This window comes from Oryza sativa, chromosome 10 (assembly GCF_034140825.1).
Source record: "Oryza sativa Japonica Group chromosome 10, ASM3414082v1".
NCBI lineage: Eukaryota > Viridiplantae > Streptophyta > Magnoliopsida > Poales > Poaceae > Oryza > Oryza sativa.
The window spans coordinates 6517955-6532598 of record NC_089044.1 but is presented as its reverse complement, the minus strand read 5'-3'; positions in this window follow the sequence as shown (position 1 = coordinate 6532598).

Sequence of the window (14644 nt, the reverse complement as noted above, 5' to 3'; positions counted from 1 at the left end):
TAGTACACCGGCTAAGAAACAAGAGAAGACGGCTCAAAAGAAGCCGCCACCTGTTGACGGTCGTTAGCGACCAGTTTCACCCGTCAATACTACCCAAATAAAGGAGAACTAGTTATGCTTGCAATGCATATTTATGTCAAATAATATAGGCAAAATTTGCTACAGGACACCGAAAAATTGCGGTCTTTGCTGCGAGACACCCGAAGATCGTGTATTTGCTCGTGGACACTGTAAAAAAGTGGTAATTAGCTCCTGGACACTCCTCCCATTATTTTATTATCTCCGGTCAAAATAGAGAGAGAAAGAGTTGTGTAATTACCAAAATGCCCCTGTACAGTGTTCTTTCTCTCACTTCTTTTCTTTTCCCCTTCTTCTTCTTTGCAGTGGAGTAGAGGGTGACGGCGGCCGGCCCGAGCCGGGACGGCTCGGCCACGGCAGGGCGGCGGCGGCGGCGCATCGCCCATGGCACCGCCGGTGATGCCCTCCGCATCGGCGGCGGCGAGCTCGACTTCTTCACGTCGCGCTCCCGCGCCGCCCGCCTTGCCGACCTGATCACCTTGCCGTGGCCCGCCTGCGTCGTCGTGTCCAAGCACGCTGCCCGAACAGCACGTCATCTGCTTCATCGAGGAAGCCGCGCACCGCGTCTGTGAGGCACTAGCAACGTCGTCGAGGCTGTCCGCCACGTGCGCTCCATCATGGGCGAAATCCGCACGCTCCGCGACATGGACGACGACGAGGTCTTCGCCTACGCCAAGCGCATCGCCGCGCCCTACGACCTCGTCATGCAGACCAAGCAGCTGGGCCGCCTCCCCGTCGTGCTGTTCGCGGCCGGCGGCGTCGCCACCCCCGCCGACGCCGCCCTCATGATGCAGCTCGGTTGCGACGGCATCTTCGTCGGCTCGAGCATCTTCAAGAGTGGTGACCACGCGCGCCACGCCCGCACCATCGTGCAGGCGATCACCCACTGCAGGTCGTTGCGTCCAAGCACGCTGCCGCCTCGTCGTCCTCGCTGGCACACCTTCGCCGTGGAGCTCTGCCCGGTGTGCCGTGACAGAGAAAGAGAGGAAGAGATGAACGGAGAGAAAGAGAGGAAGAAGAAGAACGGAGAAAGAGAGATTGACAAGTGGGCAAATTTGTCTTTAACCAAAGTTTCTCTCTCCATTTTGACCGGAAATAATAAAATAATGGGAGGAGCATCCAATAGCTAATTACCACTTTTTTACGGTGTCCACGAGCAAATACACGATCTTCGGGTGTCTCACAGCAAAGACCTGTAGCAAATTTTGCCAATAATATATATTCCACTAGCACTAGGATTACTAACCTCTTGTAGAGAATGAACACAAAATGGAGGAGAATCAACAGTAACACAAACGATCGATCAATCGAACGCTGTCGAGGATCGGACTTATCAATGAATGGGCCAAGAATGCAGAAATGACATGACCAATTGGGCCAGAATTCATAAGTCTGCAGAAGAGATCTAGAGAAGAGGCCACCAGCCAAAACTTGGGCTGGTTGGGCCGGCCCATGGTTCGGCCAAAACCATCGTGCAACCGTCCGATGCATGGTTTGCGCTGGATTGTCCGGATTGCTCCGCTATGGCGGTTGGAGGGTATTACCGACCATTCCAGCTGCCATAACCGTCGTTACCAAGATATAAAAGGAGCTCTCATCCTCCATTACAAGACACACCTCAAGCAAAAACTTCATTTCATCGCTCAAGTTTAGTAGTCTCTAGAGTATAGTGGAATAGAAATAGAATAGAATCTTCAGTCCACGGAGTCTTCGGAAGAATTCGGGTGTGGCTCTAGTAGCTTTTCCTTCTTATGTAAAACTTGTACTTTAGAATATTCTTCTTTATACTACTTTGGTATTGTATTAATTTCCGAGTATATTAATACCAACTTTACTATATGTCCAAGTTATATTTATTATAATGTTAGCTTATCTGGGAGATGCAATGGTGTAGGTATAATGATCGTGTATACGATGACTCTATGTCATGATGATAATATTAGAGTAGTATTTGGTAATTTAAGCATGGTGTTTGTTGACGGTCGTTATCGATCAGTTTCGACCTTCAATATTACCAAAATAGAGGAGAACTAGAGATGCTTGCAATGCATAAACATGTTAGAATAATAATATTCCACTAGTATTAGGTATACTAACATTTTGCAGAGAATGACACTAAAGTGGAGGAGAATCGACATCAACACAGACGATAAATCAATCGGACGATGTCGAGAACCAGACTTATGTGTGAATGGCCAAGAACTCAGAATTGACACGACAAACTGGGCCAAAATTCACAAGTCTGCGGAGAAGAACAACAGAGGAGGCCACCAGGCAAACCATGGGCTGGTTGGGCCGGCCCCAAGTTCAGCCGAACCAGGGGGTTCGGCCGAACCTCCCTCATCGCCGCTGGATGCAGGGTTTCTTCTGGACGGTGTGGATTAGCTCCCAATGACGGTTGGAGGGTATTTCCATGATGAGGACATAACTAGCTCGGATATGACCATGACTAATTTATATATTCATCAACCAAAGGTGCATATGTTCTATGTTAGATTTACTTATTATATATTTGAACAAATGTTGCTACACAGTGAGTTTCGTGTGTTTTCGTTTGCAGAGGTACTTGCTTGGGAGAAGGAAAAGAAATCGAGCATAAGGAATACTTGGATGATCAAAGAAGTTGATTGGGGACCAAACCAAGACCTTCTCCAAGTCTATTTCTACCTCACCATGTCACTTTTGGTCCATAGAAGACAAGAGATGAAGTTCTACACGTTTTTGATTCGGATTCGGGCCTCCTGACAGCATCAGTCTACTTTCAGATGGTTTTGGTCCCACGTCAAAATTCCTATCGAGCTGCCGGGGATCTTCAAAAAAAGGAGAGGGCTACACGTCGGACGTCCGATGCTTTAGGGAAAAATCGGATGCTGACGTCAGCATGACGTCAGCGCCCGATTTACGTGCAAAACTACTTTTAAACTAATTTTTCTCTTAAATTACTTATCCAAATCATGATCCGATTACACCATTAAATTCGTTGCAATTAAATCTTCAATACAAGACCACACATGGATATATTCCGATAAAAAGAAATTTTAGCTTATTATTGAATTATCTTTAAATTTTTAGCTTATTCCACCAGTTATATCGAAATTGTTTCACTAAGTAGATCGAAAATGTTTCACTTGTTTAAATCTGGTGTTGTTTCACCTTATATAAAAACAATGTTTCAGCAAATAGCGAAAGAATGGTTCGGTTCACTGCAACATTAGATCTATACATAGTGAAACATTATAAGTACACTAGGTGAAACATTTTTCGGTGAAACAAAAAATGAAACGAATTCCCTTAACAGGAGGTTTCCAAAATATGTGGGTTTTTTGTTGCAATGAAATATTTCAGTTCACTGCAACATTAGATCTATAGATAGTGGAACATTGTGAGTGCACTAGGTGAAACATTTTTTGTGGAACAAAAAATAAACCAAATTCCCTTAATTTAGAGTTTCCAAAATATATGGGTGATTTATTGCAACGGCGTGTTCCACTGCAACATTTGATCTGTACACAGTGAAACATCATGAGTACACTAGCTGAAACATTGTAAAACTACTGGTTAAAACATCAAAAGAGACCACATGCAACATTAAAAAAATCAATAAAAAATTAAAATATTTTGTTGTCAAAATATAATTATGTGTGGTCTTGTTGTAAAGATTTAATTGTAACGAATTTAGTGGTGCAATCAGATCGTAGATTAGATAAATAGTTTACGATAAAAATTCTTTTCAAGAAATAAGAAAAGAAAAGATTCTTTGCATGCTGCAGTGGCAGGAAAAAACAACGTCTAATTTTTCTCCAACCCGCCGGTGGTTCGGGTGTGAGCATTTTCACGAAGAATGGGTTAAATCAATAGTGGGCCCCACCTAACTTTTCGTCCGATATTTTGTTTCGCTCCGGACGCTCGATACGAAGCGTTTTCGTCAAAACAAGCCACATATCTCATCCAGTCCCAATCTGATTTGGGTTTTGGGCCTCGTAATTGTGTCGTGGGCTTAGCCCAAGGTGGTGTGCACCCTAGGGCAACACTAGGACGTCCCTAATCACATTTATTCAGTAGCCGTCATCGTTTAGAGTTGGGTTTTGCTTAGATTATTATGTGAAGAATAGTTTCGCCGCTAGTTCGGTTTGTGGAACCCCAAATTCTAGTGCTTAATCATTCATATGCAATTGTGTTGCAATCTATCTTGTTCTTGCTTGTGTTCTTCGATTCGCATGAAGGGATTAGCCTTCTCGGCAAGGTCAACTGGGTTTCGGCACGGTTGATAACCAGAGGAGACATGGTGCTGCGATTGCGGGGCTCAAGAGCGTGCACGTTCAACAAGCCGGATCAATTTGTGTCGTGACTCCACCCAAATCGTTGTTTATCAGAACCTTTCAGAAGATCGGGAACCCTAGTGCACATCAAGTGGTATCAGATTTAGTTGAAGGCATCTGAGAACAACCAAGGTAATGAGGAGGAAGAGAAGAAAGACGAAGAGCAAAAAGATCTATCCATAGCTCCATGCATGCTTGAGGAATGTTTAATTGACCAAGCGCTTACAATTTCTGAAGATGAGAAAAAAGGTAGTGACAATGGTGCTACAACTGCTCAAGGTATGCATACTTATGATGTGCCAAATATGTCCACTACTTGTGCTACATTAGAGCAAAGCATAGTGGAAACAATTGTTGAAATACCTTTGTCACAAAACAATTTGCTTGATGTTTCTTGTGATAAAGAAGAGTTGTGCGATGCTTCACTTATATCCATGCCACAACTAGTGAATGAACATGTTAGTTCTATAGTACAGCCACTGTGTGTTGAGTTTAAACATATTATTCACATTGCTAGTGAGAACGAAGAGATTAAATTGCTATCTTCTTTAAATACTTGGGGTTAAATTCAATTTGATGATCTTTGTCCACTCAACTGCTAAGAGAAGAAATTATTTGCTAGATTTGAATTGCCATGCCCATCTGATGTGATTTTTCATATTATTGGCAATTACGATAATAAAGAAGAATATAATGTGCATCGAGTATATATATGTTCGAATTTGACTATACCTCCTTTTCATAATGAAATGCATTGTCTAGAGGACCTCATGCGTATAAGTAATTCTCTATCTATTTCCTCTAGTTGTTCAAATGAGTTACAGGTTGGTTTGCAAGAAGGGGAGTGTTGTGGTGTTTCGACTACAAAGATTTTAGGATCCAACCATATGTCCATCAAGAAATGGTCCTCACCAGATGTTGTGATAGATAAATATAAGTACAATACGCTCCATGATAAGGTGAAACCGAGGACGGTTTCCAATCAAGAAGGGGAGGATGGTAAGGACATAACTAGCTTGGATATGACCATGACTACTTTATATATTCATCAACCAAAGGTTCATATGTTCTATGTTAGATTTACTTATTATATATTTGAACAAACGTTGCTACACAATGAGTTTCGTGTGTTTTCGTTTGCAGAGGTCCTTGCTTGGGTGAAGGAAAAGAAATCGAGCGTAAGGAATACTTGGACGATCAAAGAAGTTGATTGGGGACCAAACCAAGACCTTTTCCAAGTCTACTTCTACCTCACCACGTCACTTTTGGTCCATAGAAGATAAGAGATGAAGTTCTACACGTTCTGGATTCGGATTCGGGCCTCCTGACAGCATCAATTTCGAACGGTCCTAGCCGCTGATCTAGAAGGAATTTCGGGGCCCATGAGTACTTGTTGGAAAGCTTATGGAGTCTACTTTCAGATGGTTGTGGTCCCACATCAAAATTCCTATCGAGCTACCGGGAATCTTCAAAACAAGCCACGTATCTCATCCAGTCCGAATTTGATTTGGGTTTTGGGCCTTGTAATTGTGTCTTGGGCTTAGCCCAAGGGGGTGTGTGCCCTAGGACAACCCTAGGACGTCCCTAATCACATTTATTCAGTAGCCGTCATCGTTTAGAGTTGGGTTTTGCTTAGATTATTCTGTCGAGAACAGTTTCGCCGCTAGATCGGTTTGTAAGACCCCAACTTGTGAGCTTAATCATTCATCTGCAATTTTGGTTGTTTTCTATCTCGTTCTTGTTTGTGTTCTTCGATTGGCAAACAGGGATTAGCCTTCTCGGCGAGGTCATCCGCGTTTCGACACGGGTGATAACCAAAGGAGACATGGTGCTGCAATTGCGGGGCTCAAGAGCGTGCGCATTCAAGAAGCCAGATCTATTTGTGTCGCGACTCCGCCCAAATCGTTGTTTATCAGAACCTTTCGGAAGGTCGGGAACCCTAGTGCACATCATTCCGACCATTCCAACCATCACAACCATCATTGGGAGGCTATATAAACCCCTCGCCTTCTCACTTCACTCACAGACCTCAAGCAATAGCTCTCTCATTTCTCTCAAGTTTAGTTTAGTAGTATCTAGCTGGTGGAATAGAAATAGTGTTGAAATCAGGTGTCCGGAAGCCTTCGGAAGAGTTCGGGTATGGCTCTAGTAGCTTTTCTCTTCTCTTTTGTAAGCTTTGTACTTTTATTAGAATACTCTTCTAAATATGAGTACCTACTTTATACTATGTTCATGTTATACTGAATATATGGCTAGCTTATCTGGGAGATGCTTTGGTGCGGGTATAATGTTTGCTTATGCAATTACTCTATGTCATGACGACGATATTAGAGTAGTATCTGGTACTTTAGACGTGGTGTCTAGACTACGGGATATCGTTATTTAGGGTTATATATTGCGGATGAGAGGTGGGCCGCTAATGGTGACAGCTCAGTACGGGTATTCCTCCGTGCCGGTATATAATCCTAAGTTAATTAATTTCCTGGGGAAGGTATTCCTCCGTATTGAGCCCCGGTTGTATGGTCATGACGGGCTGTCGTAAGGAACTCGGCAGTCAGGGGTGGCTTCTCGAAGTACCAGGAGGGCATCGGATAGAGGGTATTAGCTAGTATATCGGTTAACTAGAATGTATGTATACTATGTATATTAGAAGTATAGGAGTAGATTTTCTTTCTCTTTTCTTTCCATTTAGCTTAGATGAATTATTATGAGAATGAGTAGTTAATGCTTGTGTGTCACTCTACCCTTGGATTATCTTAACCCCTGCTTAGAATATGATTATCATAAGTAATATATAAATTATTAGTTGAGTTCTCTCTACATGATCTTCCTATGAGATAAAATAAATACGATACCCTTGGAATACTCTCGGGTGAAATGCTATAATGGTATATCCGTACGCTTGCGGATGAACTCTGTAACCATAATATACCAGAAATATTTCTGCGTCATTGCTGGGAATTATATTTCTAGCAATGTCGTTAAGAAATACCAACAGTGTTTAGATTATTGGATATCATTATTTAGGGTTATATGCTGTGGAAGCGAGGTGGGCTACTGATGCTAACAGCTCAGTACGGTTATTCCTCCGCACGTGTATATAGTCCTAAGTTAATTTCCTGGAGAGGGTACTCCTTAGTATTTATCCTCGGTTGGATGGTCATGACGGATTGTCGTAAGGAACTCGGCAATCAGGGTGGCTTCTCCAACCACAAGGAGGGCATCGGAAAGAGGATATTAGCTATAATGATATGACTAGGATGTATGTATAATATGTATGTATACTATTGTCACGCCCTGAAGTTTCCCCCTTCTTCTTTCTTTAAAAATTTGTTAAATAAATCGTCCAAAGAGATGGTTCAAATTAACCTAGAGCTAATTCCCTAATTAATAAATGCAATTAATAATTGGAAATGGCATTGTGGGATTTTTCTTGGGTTCCACATGTCGCAATTGATTAACAAGATTTTTAGTGGAATTTTCAGAGCCTTGGAAATAATTTTAACCAATTAAAAATGAGCAAGTGCAATATTTAATCCCAGGAAAAATCCTTTCTTCTTTTTCTTTTTTCTTTTCCTTCTTTTTCTCTTATGGGCCGCCGGCCCATCTCCTCCCGCGCCCTCCCCCTCCTACCGGGCTGGCCGGTTCCCTCTTCCCCTCCCGAAGTCCACCCGGCCTCCCCCTCACTCTCAGGTGCTGACAGGTGGGGTCCACCTATCAGCCCTTCCCCTACCTCCAGCCGGTTGGAGCCAAGCTCCAACCGCCGGCGCCCCCACCTCCCCACGCCGCCCGCCTCCTCCGCTCCACCTCGTGCCCCCACTCCACACACGCGCCCGCGTCACCGCCCTCTGCCGCCCCACTCCCGTCCACGCGCGCGCTTGCAAGGGGCGGGATTCAATTTGAATCCCCCTCTCTCTCTTCCTCCCCACTCTCCCACGTCGCCAGCAAAATAGGGAGGTTTCCCGTCCACGTCTGCCCCCTCCCGCACCTATAAATCGCTCCTCCGAGCCCCCTCAACCTTTTTCCGCTCTGGCCGCGCTCGCCCGTGCACTCCGCCGCTGTCCCCACGCCACACCCGAGCTTCGCCGCCGCCGCTGCCGCCCATCTCCGGCCGCATGCCGCCGCCGCTAGAGCCGCCGCCGTGCTAAGCCGCCGCTACCATTAGCTTCACCGCCACAAATCTTTCCCGGCCGCTGCCTTGCGTTGCCGGAATCCCACCGAGGCCCTATTTTCCTCGCGTCGCCGGTGAGTCCTCTCTCCCCTCCGACTCCGGCCGACATTGGTGGCCGCCGTGGGGTTTTTGCTCCGCCCTAATTCCTCTCCTCCCCTCCTCTAGGTGTCGCCGCCGCCCATCCACCCCTCCACTCGCCGGGTCCTCGTTGTCGCCTTCGCCTTCCGCACCGGTCGCCGCCGCCCCTCCGGTGAGGAACCTGCCCCCTCCCTCCTTCCCACTCCCCGTACGCGCCACTTCCCGCGCCGCCGGTCACCGCCGGTGACCAGCACGCCGCCGCCGCTCGCCATGGCCGGCTGGCCGTCTTTGTGCCGAGCCGAGCCGTGCCAAGCCGCCCCCCGCGCCGTCCGATCGGCCTCCCGTCCGATCGGCCTCCCGGCCGATCTGGACCGTCGGTCCCGTGGACCGCCGCGGTGGACCACCCATGTGGTCCCAATCCACGGTGTACCGGCGCCCTTTCAGCCGCTGACAAGCGGGGCCCGCTTGTCGACACAGCCCCCCCGGATGACGTCAGCCCTGGGCAATATCGCGCAATAAATAATTAAGGACTTTTTCTTTACTAGTAAAAACACAGATTATCTTCTAAAAATCATATCTAATTCATCCGAGCTCCGTTTAAGTCCATTCAAGTCTTAGTAAATTCATAAAAATCCCTAGAATCCATTAAAAATGGTTTTGTTTCCTGTTTCAGTAGTCTTATAGCATGTTTTGCTTGTGTGCTTTGTTTGTCGAGTAGATTTCGGCCGTTTTGTCGATCCGCGGTTTCTCGAAGACGTTGCTGAGATCTCATCAGTGCGAGAGCAAGGCAAATCATGCATTACAATTGATCATATTGTACCCAATTTACAAATATCCTGCATTTCTATTAAATGTTGCATTCTTTTACAATGTCATGTGGGATGGTTCCTATTACTCATCCATTTATTGTTTACCCTATGCCATTGATAACTTGGGTATCAAAATGACTAGATGTTGGTTTAGGAAATGCTTAGCTATGCTTAGCTCAACTAGTACACAAATGGGGATCATATTACTATATAGACTTTGACTATTAGCATAGCTTTGGATTAGTGCCACCACAATGGTGTTAGTTAATTAAAATACACTGAATGGTGGGTTGTGGGTGCATGGTTTTGCTGGTCGCACCCATGGCAATTAAGGACCGGTTCACGGGAAACCCTGGGAGACTTACCGTGCTTACCACAAGCGGGAGTGGGTAAATGCTTGATTTGAAGTACAGCTCGACCCTTTCCTAGGCACCGGTGGCGAGGGTGGGCATGATGGAGTTGGGTCGGCGGGGGTGTCCGGTTGTCCAGCTGCCGGATTCACCGCGGCGCAAGACGGGACCGCCCACTGCCTTTTGAGGGGTGGGGGTGAAACCTTAGCGTGGTGTGGATGGTTAGGGGAGGGTTATGCAGAGGGTCTTGTCACGATTACCCCCTTTGCAGTATCATGGTGATACTTCGGGCATGGCGACATGTGTGGAATCGTGTCTTGTGGGTACAGTTGTACACGTCTGGCCAGAGTAAAACTATTCGAATAGCCGTGCCCGCGGTTATGGGCGACCAACCAGATTCACCGTGATTAGTCTCACCCCTAGTTTAGCTTAATGAACTGGTGTAGTTTAAGTGGTTGGTTGGGCCTGTTGCAGCGTGGTGTAGCGTTGGACAATGATTGGTTAATATTAATTAATTACTACAATTGTTTTACTGCTTTCAACTACTGCTTTTAAATGCCTGCTTTATGCAAATGAACCCTTAGCCTCCTTTGGATATATCCTGCATCATACCTCCTCTTCTGGTATGACTTGCTGAGTACAGTGGATAGTACTCAGCCTTGCTCTCTTTTCCCCCACACCAGAGCTGAAGATCTTCCTAGTTGGAGCTGTCTTATTGAGGTTGGTTTCGTCGCTGCCGTCAAGGATTGCCTGTGGAGTGGAGTCGCCCCGCTGCTGAAGTCAAGCTTCCAAGTCTAGCTCGTTTTACCTTTTCCGCTGCATTTGTAATCTTTTATATTTTTGTAAGATGTGGATCTGTGTGTCAACAATTATCGTTTGTGTACCCTGGCTAGTCCTAGACAGGGGTTTAATGCACATTCAGCTTAGAAATCCTGGTTCGTGAATTTCTGGGCGTGACAACTATAATTATAGGAATATGATCTTTCTATATTCTTTCCACTTAGCTTAGATAATCATGAATTAGAGTATAAATGCTTCTGCTTAGTGTCACTCTACCCTTGGAATTATGTTAACCCCTGCTTAGACTTTGGTTATTACAAGTAATATATAAATTATTAGTACGGTTCTCTCTATTATAATCTTCCCACGGGATTAATCAAATACGATACCCTTGGAATACTCTCAGGTGAAATGCTACAATGGTATATCCGTGCGCTTGCAGATGAAATATGTAACCATAATAAACCACGAGCGTTTCTGCGCCATTGCTGGGAATTATATTTCTAGTAATGTCGTTAACAAATACCAACAGTCACCTGTGAGCTCGTCCATGGCGGCTAGAATTCTTTTGAACTAGGTGATTCCCCGCGCTTTACTGCAGGAACTAATTAACAATTTTCACTATATTTTTTCGACAATTGAGCTAGGAGTTAGAAGAATAATGAAACATCAATAATTATCAGAACTTATGATAAAAAAAAATAATACCCGCACTTTAATGAGTGAAACATATTGATAAGTATATAGTAAATATTGTTAAAATGATAGACTTGTTAAAATATTACGAAAATCATGTGAGGGTGTGATAATTGAATATGCTTGTATGCTGATTTGTAGAATTAAATAGATTGTAGATGATATTGCTTGATTGCATGAGATTAAATATGTAATTATTGCTAGTGGGTGATGATGTGGCATGGTTGCATGTTGAGTATAGATTGAGGGACACGCTTGGGAGGGTTGCATGGATGAATTTATTTTGTCTGTTCTTCCATTTGATGCAGTGGTGATTTAGACGATTTCATTTGAATTTCATATTTGATATGTGGAAATGGAATGATTTGATTTTAATTTCGTGTTTGATACATGAAAATGGGCCGTTGCATGCATGTGGTTTTTTTTGTCTATGGCCACTCTAAATGTGTCCTTTTTAGATTATTGGGTGGCTAATAACTAACAAACAGCTAATATTCTAATAACTAACAAACAGCTAATATTCTAGAGAAACAAACAGCTAACAACTTATTTTATGTCGACTTATTATAACTAGCTCAATAATCAAAATTACAATTATATTAAGCTTAAACAAACAGGCTTATGCTGGCGGTTATCTTAACTAGTTGCCTACAAAAATTAGACTTTTGCACACGGTCAGCTTAATGTAGCCGCGAGAGAAAAACATTTTCACTGTCGGCTGGGCTAGGTCGCCCGGCAGTGTAAATGCCTTTTTGTTTGCGGCTGGTGGCTGCTAGTGAAAATGATGTCTTCTCATTGGCCATTAGTCACTGGTGGAAGTGCTGGTCACTGTAGAAAACCCAAATTGACCGCAACAAATCCATTTTGTAGTAGTGTTTTCACAGTTTTGGTTTTTGCGTGCTTCAATCATTCAGGCTTTGTTCTCGCTGTGTGGTCCTACATTGTTGTTATCATGCCATGTACCGCTTCTTTGAATTTTGTCTAAATTAATGTGCATTTGAAAAAGTTAATTACGTCGGTAATACTTCAATGTGTGGCGGAGGCCGGGACGGCGAGCGGCGGCTTCACCGGCGTGACGACGAGACGAGGACGGATTGAAGAAGGGCGGCTCCCGTGCGCGCAGCCAGGGTACCGGTCCGGCCAGACCCCAGTGGCGCGGGAGTGGAGGAACGGCGTCGGCGTCGGCTTGGTGTCGGTGGAGGTGGTGGAGGAGCGGTTGATGGTGGCGGCAGCGACTCCATCTCCAAGGGAAGATCTCATGGCTCGCCGGGCAGTGTCACCACTGCAGTCCAACCGTGGTAGGCGCAGTACTGCACCCCCTGCACAAGGATCCGGCGAGGTTCTTCGGCAACCGGAGGCGGAGGAGGAGGCGCAACAGGGACGGGCGGGGGAACCACAACCGGAGTTGCGGTCACACGGCGGCGAGGGTAGTAGCAGCGGCCACCAACCCTAGCCCTGCCTCTGCGGGATCCCCGCGCGTACTCCTCATCGGTCGGCGAAGAAGATGACGGAGCCGGCGTACATGCTGATGGCAAGGGAGGCCGAGAACGGCATCCATGATCCAATGAAAGGTAGGCATCGTACCTTCTCTGATGATTCTTCTGTTCGCTTTTCTGTTAGATCAAAAGCGATGTTTTTTCCTTCTTTCACTTCGCGATCTCCTTCGCGAGAGCGAAAGTGCTGATAACGTATTGTGAATAGAATTGATTGAGCAAGAGAGATTGAGTGAGAGAGAATTACACACAAGAATGTAGGGAATGAAGTGAGCGATTCTTTATTGATAACAATGGTTACAATATATAGGGGGGAGAGAGGCGGTAATAGAAGACGCGATGGTTTGGGAACCATCGCGTCCGTTACTAGAATCGCCGTGAGGCGAGAAGAGATGTGGGGCACGACCAACCGTCGTGTCCCAGAGTTGGTTGCTGCTCTATCCATATAGTTGGATGAGATCACCTAAATATTTCATAACAAGGATGACTAGACTAGCTTAATTTGTTGGTCTGGTCATTATACCACATGGTCTACTACAGTTATCGTTTCTTTCGTACGGCATGGTGTCCAGCGGCGCCTGTGTTCAGTGGGTATGTCAAGAGAGTAGGTCACTTGGTGCTCTTGAGATTGTCATCATAAAATAACAGTAGCGCGGTGGCTGCTAAAGCTTGTTATTTAATTGACTATTCCAAATTAACTTAATTCGTTAAGCACGTGTACTGTCAGAGAAAGCGAAGTGTTGGGAGATGTTTTAGCAAAACATTGATCCATATTAACTACTGTAGCTGAGCTGAAATAAAAACTTAAGCACGAATCAATGCATAGAAAGATCAATATAGATTTGTATTGATCGTGGAACCAGAATTAATTTTAGGTATTTCCTTGATGGAAAGGTCTATTTTAGGTCCAGCTGATTTTGTTGATGATCAGGAAATTAAAACCTTTTACTCGTTGTATCTTGGCAGTTAATTAAAGCTAGCGCCAAGTAGACATATATTTTGTTTAGGGCTATATGCACATATTGCGTTAACATCTTTTCCTTGTAATTTCGGGCGGTGGTAGTATTTACTGGCTGTATCGAAACTAAAAAGGCTAAACTAGCTAGCTAACGAGATATACTTCAGGATATCCATCCACGATCGGGCGCGACGGGCACGGGTAGTTCCTACCCATACCCGTGCCCGTAAGATTATTTGTGCCCGTGAGTATACCTATTACTACATGACGGGTAACGATGGTTGCCCATGCCCATTGCCCGTGGGCGCCTTATGCCCGCGGGCGTGCCTGTTTACCCGCCACAACAAAAGCAGTAGTGGAACAAAAAATCTACAAGCTTCTAAGTTCGAATCGAACTTAAAATATCAAATATTCTCCGCCTCGGTGTCGTATCTCTTCTCTGGCGGCGATACAGTAAGGGGAGAGAAATAATAAGGAAAATAAAAGGGAAACCGTAAAAAACAAAGAACGTGGCTTATGTATTCTAGTGGATTTTGCTCCTAGCCTACATGTAAGTTAGATTTCGCGGGTAAACGGGCAAAGCGGGCATGCGTAGTGATTACCCATACCCATGCCCATTTACCCATCGGGCATAGCTTTTGACCCAATAAGATACCCATGGGTATAAAATGGAGAACAAACCCAACCCTAATAGGGATTTTACCCACGGGTAAATGGGCAAACGGGCACAATTGCCATCCCTACTAACGAGATATACTTCAGAATATCCATCCACGTTGTCCCGGCGGCTAAACTAGCTAGCTATATATATAACGAGCTTGATTAGGTGTATCTGGCTGATGTGTCACTACCGAACGATAAATAAGCTATAATAAGGTGTTGTCGCAGCTTTGGTTTATGTCTAATCATGCA